General features: G+C 38.3%; 1 protein-coding gene and 1 long non-coding RNA gene across 3 annotated transcripts in view; both read right to left on the bottom strand.

Annotated features, from left to right (window-relative positions):
- Positions 1-24,032, bottom strand: part of GRM3 (glutamate metabotropic receptor 3) — a 227,732-nt gene that overhangs the window by 188,277 nt on the left and 15,423 nt on the right. The gene's annotated exons all lie outside the window — the stretch shown is intronic.
- LOC139037080 (uncharacterized) lies at positions 15,551-17,370 on the bottom strand. Its single transcript, XR_011489879.1, has 2 exons — positions 17,224-17,370; positions 15,551-15,710 (listed from the first exon to the last, which is right to left on the bottom strand). It is a non-coding gene; the product is annotated as an uncharacterized lncRNA (long non-coding RNA).

Here is a 24,032-nt window from a genome sequence, read left to right as displayed (position 1 = left end):
GACTTGGCTAATTGCCTGTCACTTCCCCCTCTTTCCTCTATTCCTCTGGATAGTTCAATGTTATCTCCTACCAACTGAATCATACTTTTAGTTTTACTGACTATGCAGATAGCTAAAATCTTTAGGCCTTCTTCTATGGGAGATAATAACAGTAAAGTTGCTTCATCCTGTATTTTCCAAAGCCTATTTTTTAAAAAGGAACAGTTCTTTATATTTAATTAGAATATTTGTGTGTATGTGTGTATATTCTGTTAGCTTTGTTACATCATTATCGAAATCTTTGAGAATCCAAATTAATTAAACATACTTCTTTCTGCAAATTAGCCTCTATAGATATTATATGCCTGCCATCTATGTATTTGTTATTCTGATCATATAAAATGGTTAGCCAAGAGATTAGATTCTCATGGCAAATCACTCCAGAGAGGGAATGAATTAAGGGTTACATGATACATTAATCAACATGATGTGGGGCATTTATCCATCCATTACCATGTTCCTCTAGCTTGTGTTTCTGTAGTCTGTGTTCATCCATCTTTGCTTACAGTGATAAGAGGCTTCCAAATGCTGTGTGAGATCAGGAAAACTAGTGTTTACCTTGGAATTTCAGAATTAGAAGGGAGTTTGGGAATCATACCATATTCTTTTCAGCTTTGATAGGATATTAAGCTGCTAACTACATTTTACATTTAGCTACATTTGCCTTATACTGCAGATATTCTGACTTACCTTCTAAGGGATCAAGATCTCCTTAAAGGTCTCTTCTCAAACAATGTTAAGGTAACTACATATAGTTTTGATAACATGTCTTTATGCCCTTGTTGGAGAAATGGTTATATATTTGTCCATCTCCAGACTTTTCTCACCTTTCCTAATTGCTGTGATTTCTCAGAGATGATGTCTGGGCTGTGGTGATGATATCTGTAAATTCCTTCTAGACAGTGAAATTTCTTGAGCTTGGAGATATGATGGAGACGAAACAGCAACCCACTCCAGTATTCTTGCCTGGAAAATCCCACTGATGGAGGAGCCTGGAAGGCTACAGTCCATGGGGTCACAAAGAGTTGGACACGACTGAGAGATTTCACTTGGAAATATGAAATCTCTTAAGAGTTAGGTGCATTCTGGCAGTATTCTTAACTGCCCTGGAATCCTGTCTCTTAGCCATGTGCTGTTCTTTACTGTGAAGATTTGCTTTGACACAGAAAAAGAAGCAATGTTAATATGATCTGCTCTGCTTGGAGAAATGGCTAGAGTTCATTCTTTTCTTCTTGTTTTAAACATAACTTCTAAAATTCTTTTCATTTTCCTTAGCATTATTCATAGCCAGAGTTATTCCTTCTGCATTCCTGACACTGCTTTTTAAATGTTTGTACCATTCTTTTTTGTATTCCATTTGTAGTTGGGGGCTCCGTTTTCCACATTTCGTACATTCATGTACAAAAAAACCCCTGTTTATAAAAGGAATCTTTACTGAAGAAATTTTAAAAACTAGAGATCAATATGAAAAATAAAAAATTAAAAATCAACTTCAGTTCCACCACAGGAATGATAATAATAATAATAATGATTCAAATTTTAACATGCTTCATTTTTTATGCATATGTATTCTTTAGTTAGGACCAACTCATATTTCTATCTTGCCTTTTAAATTTATAAAAATCTTTTTCCACAGTGTGCAATATTTGCATACATCATTTTGTTTCAAAATATTCTGTTATATACATTAAAATTCATTTACCAGCCTCCTTTTTGGGAACTATAGGTCCCTGGACTATTTTGGACAGCTCTCTCCTCAGCAACAATAATTTATTTCAATAGTTTTTTTTTCTTATGAGCTTATTTAAAATTGTACAGTCATAATTTAATTTTAGATTTTTCATCCCTAGTGAGCCATTTTTCCATCTAAAGGTCTTCTGCTATTTCTCTGAAATTTCAGAAACAGTCTTTCCTAGATTAGAGTTTATTTATCTGGCTAGCTAACATATTTACCTTCTCTAGAGTCACGCATCAATTCCCCAGTGAGTTCTTCCTTTTCAGCCAAACTTAAAAGTGTAGAATAGTACAGTGTTAGTGTTTATAAAGATCCTAGCAATTTTCTTTTATGATTCCTTTGTTTTCAGAAAAATATTTTATTTTTCTGTGGTCTTCTAAAAGAGCAAATTAGGAACAAGTGACATGTCTTGTATAGGCTGGGTGACAAAATGTGCTTGACCTCAGCAGAGGCCATTGGGCCAAGAGAGAAATCTGAAGCTACAAAGCATAGTTTGGTCCAGTGAGCGGGATAGCATGTCCAGATGATTCCAAGGAGTGAATGTGATTGGTGTCTCAGTTTTAAGCAGGGCATGGGCTGGCAACTAGACATCTAGGGTTTTAGGATTACTCCTCCCACATACATATTTGTGTAAGGTGTCAAGGTGCTCACTGGGTTAGTGCTTAAGCCAGGAATCTTGTCCCACTTGGGGCCCTCTACTAGTATTTGATGATTAAGTGAAAGTCAGGTCATATAAATGAGAAAATGCAGAAGGGTTGGGGAAGAGTTGGGGATTGTAGGGCTTCCTTGGTAGCTCAGCTGGTAAAAAAAATCTGCTTGTAATGCAGGAGACCCCGGTTTGATTCCAGGGTCAGTAAGATCCCTTGGAGAAGGGAATGGCTACCCACTCCAGTATTCTTGGACTTCCCTGGTAGCTCAGATGGTAAAGAACCTGCCTGCAATGCAAGAGACTTAGATTCAATCGCTGGGTTGGGAAGATCCCCTGGAGGAGGGCATGGCAACCCACTCCAGTATTCTGGCCTAGAGAATCCCCATAGACAGAGGAGCCTGGTGGGCTACAATCCACAGGGTCTCAAAGAGTCAGACATGACTGAGCGACTAAGCACAGCACAGATAGTGAGCAGGCAAGATACCTAGGGCTTCAGCTGGTTGTCAACAGCAGGCTACTGAGTTTAACAGATACATGATCTTCTCCAAGTAATATCGGCTTAGTGACCGTCTGAGACCAAGGATGCCAGTTGAAGTCTGCTGTTGTGACCAAAATCAAGGCATGGTTGTATTAGACACTCTGGTTTTGACCAAAAGATTTCCAGCAGATGAAAAGATAAACACTACCCCTTTGTCATTACTTTATCCCACCTCTGTGCAAGGATTTATTAAAAAACTTTGTTTGTATAGTTCATCTAAATATATTACCTATATTTCTGCCCAACACCCAATAACATTTCTGCCATTTCTGTGTTTACCCAAGTAAATTTTGCGACTTTTCCACCATTATGTCTGTGATTGTTAGTGATTGTCTATATCTTCTTAGAAGAGAAACTGATCTCTGACCTATTTAAATCTTTTCTAACAAAGTATTAATATACCTCTTAACTTGCATATTCTCATCATTAGTGACACTTTTGAAATTAAAATATATCTATGACTGTGTAACTGTCTCAAAAGAAAATTTGTTATGTTTGTTAGATTTATTCTCTCTGCTTTGCTTTATTGATTTGAAGATATATTTTTCACATTCTCCACATCCTGCTACTTTTTTTGTAAGAGTTACTTGGTTATTTCCTCCTTGATGTTAGTTTATGTTATTATATATATTGTTTTCTATGCTATTCAATTTTATTGGGATATTTTTCTCCTCTTCATATTTTAAGCTAAATCTTGATAAAATCAGAAACTCTTCTAACAAACATTTTTTTCAAGGTCCTTGTGAGATGTACTTTATTCCTTGCCAGAAGCTACATCAGATACTTTGATAATCTTTACAGAATTTCTTGGCTTGAAATCATATAAACATATTGATGAAATCCATATAGCTTCTGTTGAGCGTATTAGCTTGGGAAAAAAGCCTAAGGCTTAAAAGTTTGTTTTTTTCCTTCCTAATGGGACACTACTATACTTAATGCAGTTGTATCTTTCTTTTGCATTATGAGACCTTATTTATTGCTGCTTCTGTTATTTAAAACTTATCTCTCATATCTTTCTAATAATTAAAAGAATTATCAGAATAAAGATCATTTGTCAACTAAAGAGAATTTAAATCTCAATATTAAAAAGGATTATTTTTGGAGTTTCTATTCCTTCAATATATGTCAGAGGGAAAATTCTGAGACATCTCAATCTAGGGAAAAATTTGAAATAAATACAGTGTTTCCTTCATCAAGAAGAATTTTGGTTTCCTTACTTTTTCTTGAAATTTATGTGTCTACCCAGAAAATGGGGAAACCAAACTTGACAATAAATCAGTGTAATCATTATTCTATTTAGAGGATAACTCTTTAGGATAATGATTGCAGAACATTGATCATTATAGTTCATCTTCATTCCCAACCCCATTTGCAAGCCCACCCAGAACACATTAAGCCCAATTCTGTCTGTTGGTAGTACTACTTTGCTAGAGCACTTGGTAGGATATTAGCTCTCACTACACTTGGATTTATTTTTCTGGTTATCAGCCTAGGGTTACTTGAGTTTTACCTTCTGGTTGTCTTGAGGCTGCCAAATCAGGCAGACAAAAAACATTCTGGAATCAGGAATGTGGTGTTTTGCTTAAAGACTTGTAACTGAGTGTGGCTCACCACTTCTGGTTCTGTGCGGAGGCTGGCCTACGTCTATAAATCCTACTTGAGGAAGGTAGTATCTTTCCAGGAAAGATGATTCATCTCTTCAGAAAATGCCAGCCCACCTGGATTGTACTCTTGCTTATTCAGGAAGCCCCAAGAATGAAGTATGTCATCAACAGAGAGATACACAGTGAGATTTTAGGAACCATTATGCAGCAAAATTTTAAAAGGGACACAGGTAAGTAACATGATACCCTCAGTAAGCTTACATTCTATTCATATAAACAGACTATGCCTCAGTGATTATAACAGATAACAGTAATTGTAATGATGATAATAGGGAAGTAGGGTGAGTCCTGAGCCTGGGTTTGGGAGGCATATTCTAAGGCTTCCTAGAGTAGGTGATGGGTAAATTGGGTCCAAATAAATATAATCTGTTACAGAGGGCAGGAAGTTTTGTGCAGAAGTCGTAGCCTGAAAAAAGTCTTGGGGTGAAAAATACAACATTGTGTTTAGGAAACAAGAAGTAATTTAGTATTTTCAGAAGACACTATATAAAGAAGAGTGATGGGAACTGAAGTTGTAGATACATTTAGGGTTCCATTCTTGAGAGTCTTGGAAGCAATGTAAGGGAAATTTGACTGCAGCCTGTGGGTTATAGAGAGATCTTTTAGATCTCCAGTAGGTAAGGTGATAGATTTGCAGTTGTAATAAATTGCCTGGCTCTCTAGAAAATAGCTGCCCTGTTATAATGACAGTTAGGAAGCCCCAGGAGAGGCCCACGTGGTGAGGCACTAAGGGTTTCCACCAGCAGCCCTGTGAGATCGTCATCTGCGAAGTGGATCTTCCAGTCCTGGTTAAGCTTTCAAATGACTCTAAATGTGACTGTGGAGAGACCCTGAGCCTACACCATGCAGTTAACCTTCAGAAACTGTGAGATAAGTGCTTGCTCTTTCAAGTGTCTGCATTTGGCATGACATGGTCTACAACAATAGATTAATACACTGCCTTCTAAAGAGAATAGAACTTCAGTGCAAGTAGACAAGTTAGGAGGCTGTTGTAGTGGACTAGGTTAGAAATAATATAGGTCGAGTTTAGGGGAGGTAAAGATGGCTAGAAGGGAAAAAGTATAGAAAAATATTGGAAGATAAAAATCTCTTAGAAGATGATTAAATAGAAGGTGTTGCAGATAGAAGAAGAAGTCATGGTTGATTCATACATTTCTTGTTTGAGGGACCAGGTGGATGGTGGTTCTGAGCCATGGAGAAGGAGCACAGTTTTGGACAGAGAGTAGATTGAGTTTTGGACAATGAGTTTGAGTTGTCTGCGAGATGTTCAGGTGAAAAATCCAGAATAGGTCTATAGGTGAAGAAATCGGGATTTAGGTCATCAGTATAGAGACAGTAGTTGACATGTGATTATTTTAAAAAGGTGTATAAAACAATAGGTCCTGTATAAAACAATAAGGTCCTGTTGTATAGCACAGGGAACAGTCTTCAATATCTTGTGATAAACCATAATGTAAAAGAATATAAAAAGAATATATATATATTTATATATCACTTTGCTTTACAGCAGAAGTAAGCAAAATAGTGTAAATAAATTATACTTCAGTATAATTTAAAAAAAGAAGGGTGTGTATGGTGAGAAAAGCCATCTTGAAGCAGATGGCATGTAAAAGACATGGCAGGAAGACATAAAGGAAATGAGGAGAAGTAGAGAAACTTGGGAAAGTGGATGGTTTGGTTTTAGACGTGATTGGAAACCTCACTCTCTGACACTGGAGGAAAAGACAAGAATGGGTTCGTTTTAGGTACGTTTTGACATAAATGGACAATTGAGAGGAATTATCCTTGGTGGTGCAAGTTTTCCAGATGAAATAGGAGACAAGATCCCCGGCCATGAATGAAGATGATAGCAGGTGAGTAAAGAGGAGAAACTTTGGAAAAACTATAGAAGGAAAACGAAGACCAAGATGAGCAAAAACAGTTAAGGGAATGGATGGACTGTGCTGAGTACTCAGCTGAGATTCAGAGACCAAGTTTTTGAAGTAAGTGATCTCAGTAGGGAAATAGAAAATTACAACAGTTGGGGCTCTTTGTATTCCACTTCATCTTCAGCCCTGAAGCTGGTAACAGTGTTATAAATAGTAGTTTACCTAAGTAAGACATGCTGAAGGATTGTGAAATTAGTTTTGTAACTCTTAGTTCACCAATTTTCTTGAGTATATGAGGGTTGTCAATATTGATCTAAGAGACCTTGATGAAGAAGCCCTCTTTTAGAGAGTGTTGTTGGTTCTCAGCATGTTGACCACTTTCAACATACCCACAAGCTTGGGTGCTTCTGCATGTTATAAGCCAAGTGGAAAAAAAATGCATTTGAGACAACCAGAAAGCTTGATTAGAGCCCTCTATAGTTTAGGGGACATAGTCAAAGATTAAGGGCCCGGCTGGAGCTGGTGAAACAACAGGACCGTGGGATGCTTTGAGAGATACTTGTCTTTCTGCTATTGCTGGGGTGAAGTTTAGAATTTCCCACTTACGAGATATGTTCCCTAAAAAGGGAACCTGCCCATCATCTGCTTACAAGGAACCCTGCTTCAAACCTTCATTTGGGATGAGGTGACATCTGGGGGAAAGACACTGCCACATCCAGGAAGCTGCGGCTTCTCCATCGTGAAGTCAGGCGAGGGTAGGGAAAGCAGCAGTCTTCAGTGGAAACTGCAAATGTGACCGTAAGTCACCTTTGGGTAAATGTTCTTCGCAGAAGAAGCTGATGCCAATCACAAATGCACGTGCCAAGATAGATTTTTATTGCCCATTTGTCTCTCTTCCCTACCTCAGCCCAGCTACGGAAGGGCCAAGACAGTACCTATGAGAAGGAGGGAGGAAGCAGAGCAGGAAGATGTGGAAGGCGCTAACCTCAGTTCCTCCTCCACAGCAGGCCTCACCTGCGTCGACAGTCCTGAGCAGGAGGGAGGAAGAAGCCTTCTATTTGCCGAATTGATTTCACACTGGACGGTCGGGCCGGGATGCTCTTTAGAAGAGATGAGATATTCTGTTACCTAAAATTGGTTAGAAAGTCTGTATAGCCTGGCCGAGATTTTATTCAGGGGTGGGAAAAACAGTAGCAACAAAAATCCCCAAACAATTGGCTTGTAGCCAATTGGACTGTGCCTGCCAGGCTCCTCTGTCCATGGGATTTTCTAGGGAAGAATACTGGAGTGGGTTGCCATTCCCTTCTCCAGGGGATCTTCCTTCCTGACCAGGGATTGAACCCGGGTTCTCTGCATTGCAGGCAGGTTTTTTTTCTTTCTTTCTTTTTTTTTTTTTTTTAACTTTCTGAGCCACCAGGGAAACCTGGTAGGGTTAACACAGGGCTAATAAACTGAGAGAAGTTTCAGAATTGGAATCAAGCATTTGAATTTTAGGAAGCTGGTGAGTGAAAGGGGGCAAAATACGGCACCCTGAAATATGCATCTCTGTTATATTGATTGTTTTGAATGGGTTATTTTTAAAAAATGGAAGACATGGGAGGAGCTTGGAAAACTGAATAGAAGTTATCGTCTTATAAGAAACATTTACATTTATAAGGGAAATGTCCACTTATAAGGGTGTCTCCAACCTTCTACCAGGAAGAGAAGGATGATTCTAAATCTCCAGAAACTCTTATCAGTAAAGAAGGTAACTAATTAAAATCTGTATAACAACCTTATCCATATTGACTGTGCTTTTCCTGGTAACCTCCCATAATTAGTCCCCCCTAATATCTTCTTTCATTTTTTGACTATGGGTAGTGTTTAAGGCGGAGAAGGCAATGGCACCCCACTCCAGTACTCTTGCCTGGAAAATCCCATGGATGGAGGAGCCTGGTAGGCTGCAGTCCATGGGGTTGCTAAGAGTCGGACAGGACTGAGCAACTTCACTTTCACTTTTCACTTTCATGCATTGGAGAAGGAAATGGCAACCCACTCCAGTGTTCTTGCCTGGAGAATCCCAGGGACGGGGGAGCCTGGTGGGCTGCCGTCTATGGGGTCGCACAGAGTCGGACACGACTGAAGCGACTCAGCAGCAGCAGCAGCAGTGTTTAAGGTGGTGACTTGACCCATTTCAGGGATTTACTCAGTTTTCCTGGGTATCTCCTATGTATCCAAGTGTAACATATTATTAAACTTCTATTTTTCTCCTATTAATCTGTCTTTTTATTTGGTGGTGGGAGATCTTAACCAAAAACCTAGATATATGGAGGAAAATTATTTTTCCTCACTTGCCACAAGCAGTTGACATGGGAACCAGAAAGTAAGAGTTGAAAGGATTGAAGTTAGGACTGAGACCTAACTCAGATGAATGCAGTTCCCAATGTTGACACATCCTGAGTTCTGTCAAATAACCTGAATCACTTAATTTCAGCAGATATTACTGAGAATGTAGTGAGTAAGATGGAGTCTGCTATCAAATAACATGCAAGATCATAGAGGGGAGAAATTAAGAAACTCTGATTATTAATTTTATAACTAACCAATATAGACAGGGCATTTGCTAAAATCACATAGTTGAGAGATATTTAAGATTAATTGTGCACCCCACTATGTACTCAATAGTGAGCTAACTTTAGAGGATAAAGAGGTGAAAAAGAAAAGTCATATACCCTTGAGTACTGAAAAGCTGGTAAAGGATTTATACATGAGAATACATATAAAGATTTATACATGAGAATTACCATACAAGGAAGTAAGTAAGTGCTGCTAAAAATGGTTGCAGAAACACGTGGAAAGGAGCATGTAGGAAGCCTGGGGATTAAAAAGAAACTTATTTTGGATTGGGTGACATTAGATTTAAGTGGTTTTTTGTGATTTTTTTTTTTTCTATTTGGCCAAGAAATAAGATATTTTGTATTTCGCTCAGAGGTTTGAACATATTTCATGAAGGCTGCGTTTGAGATAAACTTTGAGGGATGAGTAGGATATTTGAAGTAAGTAATGGGAGAATATGTATTTTGTCCTGAACATAATATAAGTAATGGAAATACAGACTGTCTTTTGAGAATGAAGAGTTGTCAAATGCTGAAGGGAATTAGAAGATGAGCATGGAAATGTAAATTAGGACCACCCAGTGAAGGAGCTTGAAGGCTTAAATAACTCAGTAGGAAATTGGGAGCTGCTGGAAGCTTTTAGCAGGGGAAGACATAAATGGAGTGGAAATTTAGGAAAATTAACTTGAAAGTTGAGTGTAGGATGGTGATCCTGGAACAAACTAAACTGGGGAATCAGACAATTTAGAGACTCTAGTGATATGATACTTAAAATAACATCCTGAAACAGGATGGTAAGTGAAGAGGTGGGAAAGAGGATTGGATTCAAAAGGTCGTTTGGGAACAGAACCAACTGGATTTTTAAATTTAAGATGTGGGTACAAAAGTTTGTGGGCACAAACTTTTTTTAAGTTTCCAAGACCATGTAACTGGGCATTTGGGAGCATAAGGCTTCCATGAAAAGATAAAGGGAAATCATGAGGAGGTGCTCTTTGACGAGACAGGCTGTAGGACGTGTACATCCTGTAGAAGTGCCTGGCAGACACTTGGAAATGTACACCTGGCATTTGGAAGGGGAGAAGTTCAGCACGCGAAGTTACCAGCTTAGAAGTTGACCATTGCTGCCATAGGAGTCAATACAATTCCTGATGAAGTGAGGTTATTATGAGTTCTTTGCCCTGTTTGAGTTCTGAAATTCTTGCAGAATATGATGACAGCTCTGTATCTCCTTGGCCAGAAAAATGTGCAAACACAAAGGTAAAAAATTTTGCAGACCTTAGTTTCACATTTCTTGGTACCAAAAGAAAAAAGAACGGGAGAAAGAACTTGGTAAAATGTTATGCGAAGGGGACAAAATCAGGAAAAGATGACGCAGCAGTAGAAAACAACCTGGGGGACTTCCCTGGTGGTCCAGTGGTTAAGACTCTGAGTTGCCAATGCAAGGGGTACAGGTTCAATACCTCTAAAATCCCACATGCTGTTTGGCGTGGCCAAGAAAAAAAGGGAAAAGAAGCCGGGGTGATGAGGACGGTTTAAAAGGCACTTTAAAGTAATGCGTGCTGGAGTGTTTCAAGTCTTAAAACTGAGGAGAAGTTGCTGGACTGGTGCTCACTGGATGAGGAGTTCATTGTGAATCCAGGACTAAAGACATCATTCATTAGAATGGTGGGGACAAAAATTACATGACAGAAAGCTAAGGGGCAATGAATTGTGAGACTTAAGTGGAGATAGTAAATGGAGAGACTAAGTAACTCTGCTCTTATGTTTAATCATAAAGGTAAAATGAGAGCAGAGAGTTGAAGGAATATGCAGCCTCAGAAAGAATTTCTGATATAATTTTTTTTTAAATTGGGCATATTTATGGATGGAAGAACCTCTTGATGAAAGTGAAAGAGGAGAGTGAAAAAGTTGGTTTAAACTCAACCTTCAGAAAACTAAGATCATGGCATCTGGTCCCATCATTTCATGGCAAATAGATGGGTAAACAATGGAAACAGTGATGGACTTTATTTTTTTGGGCTCCAAAATCACTGCAGATGGTAACTGCAGCCGTGAAATTGAAAGACTTTTCTTCCTTGAAAGAAAAGCTATGATCAACCTAGACAGCATATTAAAAAGCAGAGACATTACTTTGCCAACAAAGGTCCATCTAGTCAAAGCTATGTTTTTTCCAGTAATCATCATATATGGATGTGATAGTTGGGCTATGAAGAAAGCCAAGTGCTGAAGAATTAATGCTTTTGAACTGTGGTGTTGGCGAAGACTCCTAAGAGTCCCTTGGACTGCAAGGAGATCCAATCAGTTCATCCTAAAGGAAATCAGTCCTGAATATTCATTGGAAGGACTGATGTTGAAGCTGAAACTCCAATAGTTTGGCCACCTGATGCAAAGAACTGACTCATTGGAAAAGACCAATGAGTGATGCTGGGAAAGATTGAAGGGGGGGAGGAGAAGGGGACAACAGAGGATGAGATGGTTGGATGACATCACTGACTCAATGGACCTGAATTTGAGTAAACTCTGGGAGTTGGTGATGGACAGGAAGGCCTGGCATGCTGCAGTCCTTGGGGTCGCAAAGAGTAGGACATGACTGAGGGACTGAACTCGACTCAACTCATGGATGGAAGAGATGGAGTCAATTTAGATGGAGAATATATAAGGGAAAACATGGATGATTGTTATGAAATTCCAATTATTATTTTAAAAATGTTTTCCTATGCAGTGGTTACCACTGGTTATGGTTGCCTTTTTGGAAGACAAAATAAGGATCATACCACTCTGAAGACAGTCACTCACAGCTCAGTCTTCTAAGGATCCTCTTGTGAGGTACAAGAAAGATTAGAAAACAGATTTGTGTAAAGATGAGTAGCCAAGTGTAAGGATTTTCTCACTCTCGATTTGGGAAACATGTTCCTACGAGAGAGATGTCACACGGACAGTGTTGAGCAGAGGTGCTCTCAGCGGCAGAGCCAACTCTTGTGTACCTTTGTGCTTGGTTGTCAGTACTTGTTCTTGCTTTGGTTTGCAGTGTCATGTTTTTAAACCTTGGCTGTTGATTGGAATCATGCATTACAAAATACCGGTGCCTGGGCCTCAAACCCCAGTGGTCTTGACTTAATCAGCCTGGGGTGACGTGTGGGCATGGAGAGCTTTTGAAGGTGATGCTGATGTGCAGTGGACTTCCCAGGTGGCTCAGTGATAACGAATCCTCCAATGCAGGAGACACAAGAGATGCAGATGCGGGTTCCACCCCTGGGTTGGGAAGGTCCTCTGGAGGAGGAAATGGCCACCCACTCTGGTTATCTTGCCTGGAGAATCTCCATGGACAGAGGAGCCTCGCGGGCTACAGTCCTTGGGGTCACAAAAAGTCAGACACAACTGAGCGACTGAACATGCCCGCAGTAATGTGCAACTAATATGGAAACTACTGGTTCAGCATCTTCAGTTTGGGCTTTAGTTTCTCCACTGGAGAGGCTATACCTCCAACTAGATATTTTCCAAAAGTTGCTTGAGGAAGGAATGGACACTATTGAAGGTCTTGAGAACCTCAGGAGACTCTGTGGAGAATATATTCACTTCCCTGGTATAGAAAGGTGAGCTTTTTCCCCCCATATTTCACCTTTTACCCAGCTTAATCAGGGCTTTTCACCCATGATTGTGAACTACAGTAGTTTGGTCTTTGGACATTTGTAAAATCCATATTAAAGGGATATCCACTGGATAAAAGGCAAGGCTCCCAGGAGATAGACTTCCTTTTTTTTTTCCCTGAAATCCCCACTCGATGATTAACCAGGCTGCAGGAAATCTACAGTGGTTTGCTCTGGGTACAGTGTGGACAGTCTGTACATGACTGTAGCAAGGACTCTCTTCTTTAGCAACTGTTACTCTTCCAGAGTGAATCTATTTTCAGGGTAGGTCTACACTAGCCCAGTCATTCACTTCCCTCTCCCTCTCTCCTCCAGGATTCACTGGTCTCTAAAGAAGAGGTCATTAGGAAGTGTGAGAATTGCCCAGGGATTATATGAAGTTGTGGCAGCTAAAGTGAATGCCTCATTAGCATGTGAGAGAGAAGCCCAAACACCATCAAAGGGTGTAAAACCCATCCAGTGGGGTGGGAAAAGGGTGGTTGGAATTAATTTCAACCACTTTAATGCCAACATGAATGAAAGGAGAATTAAAACTTAGCCTGCCTCTGAGTGAACTTAACCTGTATGTGTGTGTACAGTTTCACATGAAAACAAGCTTGCTGATTTCCTAAATTTGTTCGTAACTGGTGGCCTATATAACAAAAACAAAATAAAAAATATTTTGTCATTTCAGCCGTTTTTTGGAAACTGAAAGAATCATAAGAATGTAGTAGCAGGGTAAAAGCTTGCCAGGAGAATATTTGAAACTATATTAGAATGTACTCCTGCTACTATTTTGGCTGACAATTGAAATAACCAAGACATGCAAAAACAGATCAACAGCAATATGGCAGGCAGAGTTAAGAATCTAATGAAGTCACTTGCCTTTAATTTGTATCTATAAATCAGGAAAAATTTTTCACCAAACAGGGTCAGACTTGGAAGACTGGGGAAATAAGGGGTGAAGGGGAATAGGGGAAATATGAAGAAAAAAACAAGGGAGAAAAGAAAGGCTCTGATTAGCTACCAGAATTTCCCTCCACACTGTAAGTGTTTCCCTCCAGTGTCTGCTTAAAGAGCCTGCTGTTGATTGATTGGATGAAAGTGACTGGGAAGGCTTGGCGAGTAATCCCTGAAGCTTGTAATAAAAAAGCAATGCCACTTTTGTAACGGACTTCATACCTTTCTGTTCCAACTGGCATTTCTCAGGAGCAGAGCACTTCAGCAGCTGAAAGTTGTGTTAGAGTTTCCTGGAGGTCTGGACTCAGGCAGAAATGACTTTGACATAAAGACTGGGGCCAAGGTATTCAATGGATGGGTGGTGGGTAGAACACTGTTTTGAGTGTCCTCAGTTTTGCTGGGAGAAGGCAATGGCACCCCACTCCAGGACTCTTGCCTGGAAAATCCCATGGACGGAGGAGCCTGGTAGCCTACTCCATGGGGTCGCTAAGAGTCGGACACGACTGAGCAACTTCACTTTCACTTTTCACTTTCATGCATTGGAGGGGGAAATGGCAACCCACTCCAGTGTTCTTGCCTGGAGAACCCCAGGGACGGGGGAGCCTGGTGGGCTGCCGTCTCTGGGGTCGCACAGAGTCGGATACGACTGAAGCGACTTAGCAGCAGCAGCAGCAGTTTTACTGTGCTATCTCTACTCCAGGGAGCATCTCAGAGAGCAGAATGAAGCAGCCGGAACCTCCACTCTTCCCTAAAGTGGCTGAAATGTTAAGCTATTGCTCTATTGAAAAATAGGTCACATAGATGATATAATGGGTTAAAGCTTTGCTAAATGTCTATTGAAATAACCTTCTACCTGATGAAATCAGAAAAAGGCAGGTAGCACAGCAGGCTAGGGAAAACACTAAAGGATAAATTAGGCTTCTTGCTGTGAGGCGCACTAGTTTTTCTCCACTAAAAGCAAAGTACTCACTACCTGGTATCATATATCTCAAAATACAGGTATTCCCCCACCCCCTCTGCTTCAGGAACCTAGTTGAATCACCCACTGTCCTCTGCCCTTAATTCTGCGACAATCTGGGTCAGTCAGGCAACTCTACTATTCAGGTCAGATGTGAAAGTACTGCCTTGTTAGTTACCTGGGATATGTGGGACATCAGTCATTTTACAAAACAATTTTGAGGGATTTTGACATTTGCACTAGTGAAGATCCACAAGTCTTTGATTTGATAAGTTGCTTCCTGCTGCCTCCTTCCTGTCAAAGACACTGAGCTCAAAAAGAGATCAAACTTCCGGGAAGAAATATGCTTTATATAAATGTTCCTACTCATATTATTTCATAGTCTCCTATGACAACCTTCACGTCAAAGATTTATTCTGGGTAGTTAAGTTATACAACAAAATATCTGGTGTGAATTTTGGCAAGAAATTCACGAAGTGGATCACTTGCCAGGAACAGGTATCCATATGGAATAAACAGAAGTAATGAGAGTAGGTAAGAGGATGCTCATCAAGGGGGCTGCAACTCTGAATGCCTTTCCTAATTTGCCCTGATAAAATACCATTAAGCCCATCAGTGTCTGCATCTTAATCCTTTTAAAAGAATGTGCTTCATGAATAAGCTAAAAACCCGCAATAGCTGGTTTGGATACTACAATTCATTAGGAGAAAAGGGGTTCTGAAACTTGAAGGGCTATTTGGGGAATGTGGATAAGAAAGAAAACAAAATTAACTGCAAGAGATTATGTTCTGTCTTCCAGCGAGGGAAATTCACTTCTAAATATAAAACCCATCATTTAGCGTTGCTCAGGTTTTAGATGGAAAAAGGAAAAAAAAAAAAAAAAAAACCAACCCACAACCATATTGATGATTATACATAATAGTTCTAAGGAGCTTATTTTAATTTTCTTAAGGTTAATTGTGTTACACTGAGAGGTGATGTTTGGGGAATGGAGTCATGTTTTTGGCTGTAAAGAAGCTGTGTGATTTCTTGAAGCATCTTTCCATTTGCTTCCATGAATAAGACATTTTCCGGAGTGACTAGAGAGAAAAGGAAAGCTAATCAGATCATTGTCTGTGCTTGTGAGATGCAAGATTCTTTCTCTCTATAACATGGATTATTAATTCCACAAATTTTACTCTAGATCCCTCTGTCTATTAAGTGAAGCTTAAAGTCTCTAAGGAATTATTTAACTTTCAATATCTCATGCTTTTGTTAAAATACATTCAACTTGCTCCTGTAATTAACATTAACATCAAGTTCTTATTTCTGACTTCACACCTCTCAGAAAGTAGATATTACAACAATTTTGATAAAAAATGATTAGAGGCTAAAGATTCTTCAAAAAATGTGAATAACAGAAAATATGTCTAACAGCCCACATTATTGTGTAGCCCTCAAACTTGTTCTTCCTAAGATTTTGCCGAATATAAGTAAACGTCTGACACTCTCAGTTAACATTTAAAAATACGCATTAGTTTCATAATCACTGCAGTGCAGAAGTTATTAAAGCTACAGCAGTTCAGCATGAAAGAAGCCAGGAAATATTCTGTGTTATTTTGCTTCCTTCACCAAATGATAATTTATATGAAATCTTCATTTTCTTAAACTTAGATAACACAATCTTCATAAACATAAGAAATAGAACATATGGTAGCTAGAGAAACCTATAGAATTCATAGTAGGATCTATGTAGAAAATTCTAAAAAGATAGATGGAAATCATTTGATGAAGGAATCTGTTTTAATTAGTATCTATGCAGGGTTATAAAAAGAGTGTTGATATAGATGGATGGTGGGGTCCTGTTGCTGTTGGAATGAAGGCTAAGAATCTCTGTGAGTGGATATTACTCTAGGGGCAGAGGTGATGGAGCCTTGGTAAGTTTCAGCTAACATTTCATGAGCACCTACTAAGTACCAGGCCCCATCAAGTATTTTTATATTTGTTACCTTCCCTTATCTGAATAGCCTTGTGAGGTAGATAGTATACTGAGATTTGAAGAAATTAAAATATCTTTCAGGATAGCACAGTTTACAAATGGTAGAATCCGTATTCATAGCTGGTTCTTCCAGCATCGAGTGTGAAACTTATCTTCCTCACTGTGTTTTTTTCTCTTTAATACCTTCAGTTTGTTAACAGTGGAAAAAAACAGAACAACAAAAAAAATTATTTCCTCACATATCAGGTAATAGTTTGACTAATGAAAAATGTGTCTTTCTAAGCAGACTTCCAAAGCTACTATAATCAATAGTGATGCTGAGAATAGAATTCTTGTGCTGTAAGACTCGTTAGACTTAATGTGAAGTCTTAGCCATCTTTCCCAGAGAGTTGGGGGAGAGAAATATGAAAGCTTATCTTTGTAATATTTTCAAATCAGACTCTCTCATTGGTGTTTGTCCGATGCTGGCCAGGCCTCCCCAAGGTTAATACTGTCACTGCCCCTCAGTCATTAAGAGTGGAACTTATGATATGTGTGACTTGGTTTATGTGTTCTCCTGTGTCAGGAGGAGGTGAGAGTGTTGACTGAATCTTGCAGTTGTGTTGGTGATTTACCCTTGATGTGTTCTCAGCCAACTGCAACTTTCATCTGCTTGCACCATAGTTGTGCAGGCTGTGCTGGGTAGAGATGATTTTGTCATCTCTTTTGGATAAGCCTCTTGTAGCTTCTGAATGCGGTGTTTGTCCCCAGATCCCTAGGACACAATGGATATTCATCAACAGTGGCTTGTTTCTTTTTAGCATGTCAAAAACAATTGAGATAAACAATGTCTAGAATCCAATCTCTATTTCCAATGCATAAATAATTTGAAACCCTCCGTAAAAGGGATGATGGATTGTTATCATAGTGGGCACTCAATAAGTCTTTATTGATTGATTGCTTGATTCATTGTGAATATCCTGAACAACTGTATAAATATCAAGATGATGTCTAATATCCATAACCCATATGTCACCATCCTTTTACTTTCTAACTATTAAAACTTTCCTCTAAATCACCTGCTTCCTCATTTCAAAATCTGTCAGCTTTCCCGCAGCTACCATCTTCTGTGTTCTGTACAGTTACGAAAGTTTCAGAAGAGATCAATCTGTATCCAGTTGGCCTCTCTGACCTCAATCCATTCATCCATTCTCCAGATTCCAGCGAGGGCTCTTTTTTAAAAAATAAAAGAATGAATGACCCCCCTTTTGCTTTAAGTACTTGAATGGTTTCCCACTGTTCTCAGGATAAGGATAACCCTCAGTATATACAGGCTCCCCTGGTGGCTCAGAAGGTAAAGAATCCACCTGCAATGCAGGAGACCCAGGTTCAGTTCCTGTGGAGAAGGGAATGGCAACTCACTCCAGAATTCTTGTCTGGAGAATCCCATGGACAGAGGCTACAGTCCCTGGGGTTGCAAAGAGTCAGATATGACTGAGCAACTAACACTTTAGCTTTCAGCATATACAGTGCTGCTCACTGCCCTCAGTATTTTAGTCACCTTGACCTTTCAGTTCTTCATAGAAGCCATGCTCTCACTCTCAAAGGGTCTACGCTCCTGCTCAGCCTACTGATTACAGTCTGATTTCTTCCCCTCTTCCCTTACTTATCTTTGACTAGTCAGTTTTTTCATGGGAACCTACTTCTGTGATATAAAGCCTTCTTATTATATGGTCCCACAGCATCATAGATCTCTTATTTTTAGCATCCATTGTAGTTGCAGTTTCATATTTCTTTGATACATTTGATTGATCCATCTCTCCCCCCCTAGATAATAAGTTCCCCTGGCCTGAACTTAAATGGCTTACCCATACCCTAAGCTCAAAATCTTATATACAAAATTCTTGACAATATTTATGAAGCCATTTGATCTGGCCCTAATACTATAATTTCTTCTTCAAGGAATTATGTCATATAAATTTCAGTCAGTCTGAAAACTGTATCAATACATTTTAGTCACATTAATATATTGTATATATTGAACCTTTACTCAGTCATGTCTGACTCTTCCAGTCCCATGGACTGTAACCTGCCAGGCTCCTCTGCCCATGGAATTTTCCAGGCAAGAATATTGGAATGGACTGTCATTTCCTACTCAGGGAACCTTCCTGTCCCAGGGATCCACATGTCTTATGTCTCCTGCATTGGCAGGCTTTTTTTTTTTTTTTTTACCACTAGTGCTGCCTGAGAAGTCCCAGTATTGAAGAGCTATAGATTTTCTTTTGATCCACATTCCCCTCCAGCTACTATTTCATTTTTTTGTCCACCCAAACTGCGAAACTATACAAATGAGAAGAAATCACTGTTTCTACTTCCTCAAATTCAGTTTTCAACTCGGTCTTCTCCAGTTTTTTCTCTCTCTACTCCGTGTTAACGTCTAATGGCTTTTAAGATGCTAAACATGTTGAGCTCAATAGTTTTTAGGATCAAGATGCCGAAGTATTGGTCCCACACATTTTCTCAGCCAACTTGCTCTCCCAGCCCATAGCAGTACAGTTTACCACTGCCTTCTCCTGGGAAAACAGCTCTAGGATGGTTGGATGGCATCATCAACTCGATGGACATGGGTTTGAGCAAACTCAGGGGATAGGGAAAAACAGGGAAGCCCAGCATGTTGTAGTCCATGGGGTCACTATGAGTCAGACACAACTGAGTGACTGTACAATGAAGGACCTGGTCTGAGATCCTCTGTTTTTCCCTACTTACCGTTTTTACTCCAAGTGATATTGTTGGTGAAATGGTCTCTGCTACCAGATAATAAGTGGTCTACAAATACATTTTTAATTTCTAGTGAGGAGTCACTGAGACTGAGCACTTGGGGAAAAAAATACTGTTCAATTTTCATCCATTGTATTAAAATGTATTTCTTTATACTAGCCCAAACGTTGAGCCAGTTTTTTGATTTGATGTGCTGCTTTAACTCAGAGTAAAAACTACAGCAAAAGTGGTAGACTGCAGTCAAGAGTCTGAATGGAGAAGTTCAGTTTAGAGACAAAAGACTAGGTTTGGCTCTCGTGGCTGTTGGGGGTTTGATGTGCTGAGGATAAAGTGTGAAGGCAAGGATACATTAAAAAACAATTTAATATTAGACTATGTGCAGAAAGTAATTACTGAGAAGGCTGTATTTCATAAGAAGTTTATATCTTCAAAAATTCATCTTTAAGATAAAGGTTACTCAGGGGACATTCTTTAACAGACAGTATCATAAAAATTGTTGAGTATATGACAGGAGTGTTTGAGCAAAAGACTGAAATATCAAGACTCTTAAGTACATCCATTCTAGATATACATGAAATTAGATATTGAAATAAAATTTTAAATCATTAGCATTTATTAATTGCTTCTTATGGTATCAAGGCAAACACTATAGAAAGATCTTAAAATTTTTTCACTGAATTATGGCAATATAACCTGTCAGTCAACATAAGCAACCTACTGTAATTCAACACATATTTATTGAGGTCTCATTGTATCCAAGGTCTTTATTTTTACATTTCTTCCTCCAGCATATCATTTATTCACTCAACAATTTTTTACTGTTTTAAGGCATTATTGTAGACTCCAGCAATATAGAAATAGCAGATTATGGCTTTCCCTACAAGAAATGTATAGAGATTAATAAGACACCGTTCTTATTTTCAAGCAGAATTAATGAAGGCATTGAGAGAGAATTTCTGATTCTGGTAATGAGGTTTTTCAAAGCAAGCGATTTGATTTGGAAAGTATATGAAAGAAAAGAGTTTATCATTATATTTGTAGCATAATGTCAAGCATTTAAAAGTAAATTAGATTAAGTTATTTGCAATTATTATGAAACATACAGTTTACAAGATAGGAAGTTAGCCTGCTTGCAGCTAAATGTATTTCCTTAACTCTGATACCATTCATTATAAGATTCACTATGAATTTAAGAACAATTTTGAAAAAAAAACTTACATAAAGTATGCACATAAATTGAATTTTATCACAATTATAGGAACATTAAACTGTGAAAAGAAAGTACCTATTTTGCTGTATGGAGGAATAATAGCAAATCAATTTACTAGCTAGTGTAGTTTCTAGCTTCAGTTGACTTATTGATTGGTTTAAAGATTTTTGATAAGTCATTTACAAAATACATCTTGCAAATAATTTCAGAACAACATTGGCAGCAAAAACGCTTTTTATTTTTGTGAAATTCAAATTGGTCCCATATATATCTTCCAGTGCCTTTTGATTCAGATTCCTTTTTTAATTGTCAGAGAATACCATGCCTTCTTAATTAGACCAAATTCTTTCTAACCTCAGGAAAAGAACATTAGAAAATATTCTTGGTGTCGACATTCCACTGAGTACCTCTTGAATTTTTAAAAATTCTGAGCATATATATGGTCATTAATAAGTTAAACACTATCCATGTGACTTATTTTCTGTAAATTCTACTTGTAGGACCAGAAGGTCAAATGTACAGATCCCCAGCACCAACTGTAGGTCTCAGACATAGAAGGTACTTAGTCCAAGTTTCTGGAAAGACTAAATCGATGTGCCAAAGATACATTAAGTTACAGTAAATAGAGACAGTTATACGTATACCAAGATATTAAAGACTTGACCCCCAGAGCATTCCCTCAGTTGTCACCTTTGTCCTTTATATGGCAACACATTTGTCTTTATAAAAGCATTAAGAAAATCTTCTTACTAAGAAAACAGGAAAGGGAGTTTGTTCGGGGTGAGTCTTAAGCCTCTGGCATTGTTTCAGGGAAGCTCGAGGAAGCAGATCCAATCCTAGTAGCCTTTATAGACTCATTTTTGCCTGAACTGTTATATGGACAATGATACCACTTATACTTAAAAAGAAATAAAATGTAGAGTTTTAAAATTGTAAATGAAGATCTTTGAAGGCAAGGACCAATTTTTTTGTTTGCTTTTTGTTTTTGCTTGCCAGTGTCTGACATACTCAAATATGCCTAACAAATTCAATATGTGTGCTTGATAAGTAGCAGTTGAATGGATGGATAAAACCGTCATGGTTAAATGAAAGAAGTTATAGGTTAATAAGGTCATAAGGTTAATATTACCTAACTGAAATGATACGTGCATGCATGGAAATAATCCATTTGAGAAAATTAAAATTATAAAGCTCTAATTTTTACTATCGAAGTTAGTGCTTAGCAGTGCTGGAGTATTTATCATCAAATGCTCCGACTTGCTCTTTGCTAGAACTACATGGACTAGTTGATATACCAAATATAGACAAATTTTTCACTAAGTGCTTTTATTATCCTGGCAAGTAATAAAGCCATGTGAACCACAAGAGTTATATGCCTTCATTGATGAGCAAGTTTGAATATTGTTGTCAGACTTCTGGTGTCACCAGAATTGTTCTCAGGAATTATTTAAAATCAAATGATTAAGAACTTTTTTTTTCAAGCATTCTATTTTCTTTTTCCCTTTTGCTGATGGATTATTTTGTTCAGCTTTTTCTCTTTGTTTGTTTTGGGAATTAGAGCTTTCCAATGAGCCCATGTGGTGTGAAGAACTACCTCTAGATATTGAGTTTACATTACAAACAAGCAAAAATTCCCAGTCTGTCAGAGATCTTCTCCTAGGATACAAGGAAAAACAAAGTTCAGCTAAACTGCACAATTAATTCACGATCACTTCTGAATAGAGAGAAAAGGTGGCTTTAAGCTGTTCTGTTCTCCTCCTAGGGATTTAAGGTCAGTTGCAAGAAGCAGAATTACTGTTCTTTCAAAGTTGTCTCTCTTGATTTGTATTCCCGTAATTATCTCCTTAGGACTCTTCCTTTTTAACTTGTAAACTCAGCTTAATAAATCAATTCAAAGATTAGATAGATGTAAAGATACCTATTCTGAGAGCTGGATGGACAGGGAAATGAATAAAGTAGGACAATTTCCTCTTCCTGACCACTGGTTTCACTATGTACCAGTTATGTTTGTTATACACAAAATAATCAGACATCTTTTCTTTCTCCAGAAAATAAGGGAAGTGACTTTTTTTCTTTTTTCTTTAAATTGTCTCTTGATAAATAGATTAAAAGCATTGTCACTTGGCCTTTTCAAGGAGTGGCAAATTCTAGAAATGAAAAGAATGAATTATTTGTAAATATATAAAGTCTTAGAAGTGATTCTTTTAGTTTTAGCTAAGTCTCAAGCTACTGGAAGTAGAAAGCTTTAGGTGAAAACAATAAACATAAATAAACATATTCTGCTAATAATATTAGTAAATTGGGCCAATGTCTGACTATATTACTGATTTTTTAAAAATTATTTATTTTAATTGGGGGCTAATTACTTTACATTATTGCAGTGGTTTTGGCCATACATTGACATGAATCAGCCATGGGTGTACATGTGTTCTCCATCCTGAACCCCCCTCCCTCCCCATCCCATCCCATCCCTCAGGGTCCTCCCAGTGCACCAGCCCTGAGCACCCTGTCTCATGCATCGAACCTGGACTGGTGATCTGTTTCACATATGGTAATATACATGTTTCAATGCTATTCTCTCAAATCATCCCACCCTCGCCTTCTCCCACAGAGTCCAAAAGTCTGTTCTTTACATCTGTGTTTCTTTTGCTGTCTCACATATAGGGTCATTGTTACCATCTTTCTAAATTCCGTATATATGCGTTAATATACTGTATTGGTGTTTTTCTTTCTGATTTACTTCACTCTGTATAACACTGCAGTTTCTTCCACCTTATTAGAACTGATTCAAATGCATTCTTCTTAATAGCTGAGTAACATTCCATTGTGTATATTTCTGATTTTTATTGTCCACAGAGAGCTCAGAATGTCACCAGGTTTTGTATTGTTTTTCAAATCAAGGAATATAAGATGGTTATTGCAAATGTTTCTTGCATATTACACATTTTAGTTTAGAGATGATTTTGTGAGAGAAGCAGTATAGTCAGCTGGTCAAATTTATCAGCTAAAACTGCTGGGTCCAAATCCTAGCTATACTCTTACTATGTAAACTTTTGTTAGTGCCTTGGGTTTCCCCTCTGGAAAATGGGAATAATAATAGTACCTACCTCAAGTGGCTATTGTGAGGATTAAATGAGTTAATATAACTAAAGCAAATAAGCAGTACCTAGCATATAGTAAGTACTCAATAAAAGTCATTGTTATTCACAGTATCCCTCTAATTCTCCTAAAAATACTGTATAGAATATGTGTGTGAGCCACATTTGTTTTATTTTAGAAAAGTATTGTGACAGAGATTGCATTAAATGGAACACCTTGAGGTGTTATTCACTTGAGCTGGTAGGAATTAGTATTACCAGATGAGATTTCTGCATCCTCTTTTATGAAAATGTCTGAAATGTATTTCCATTTATGAGAATTCTGGGGAAGAGGAAATCTGCCTGGAAGGTGACTTTC

The sequence above is a fragment of the Odocoileus virginianus genome, chromosome 1 (assembly GCF_023699985.2).
Source record: "Odocoileus virginianus isolate 20LAN1187 ecotype Illinois chromosome 1, Ovbor_1.2, whole genome shotgun sequence".
Classification (NCBI taxonomy): domain Eukaryota; kingdom Metazoa; phylum Chordata; class Mammalia; order Artiodactyla; family Cervidae; genus Odocoileus; species Odocoileus virginianus.
The sequence above is the reverse complement of the archived record's forward strand: the minus strand, read 5'-3'. Positions and strand labels throughout refer to the sequence as shown.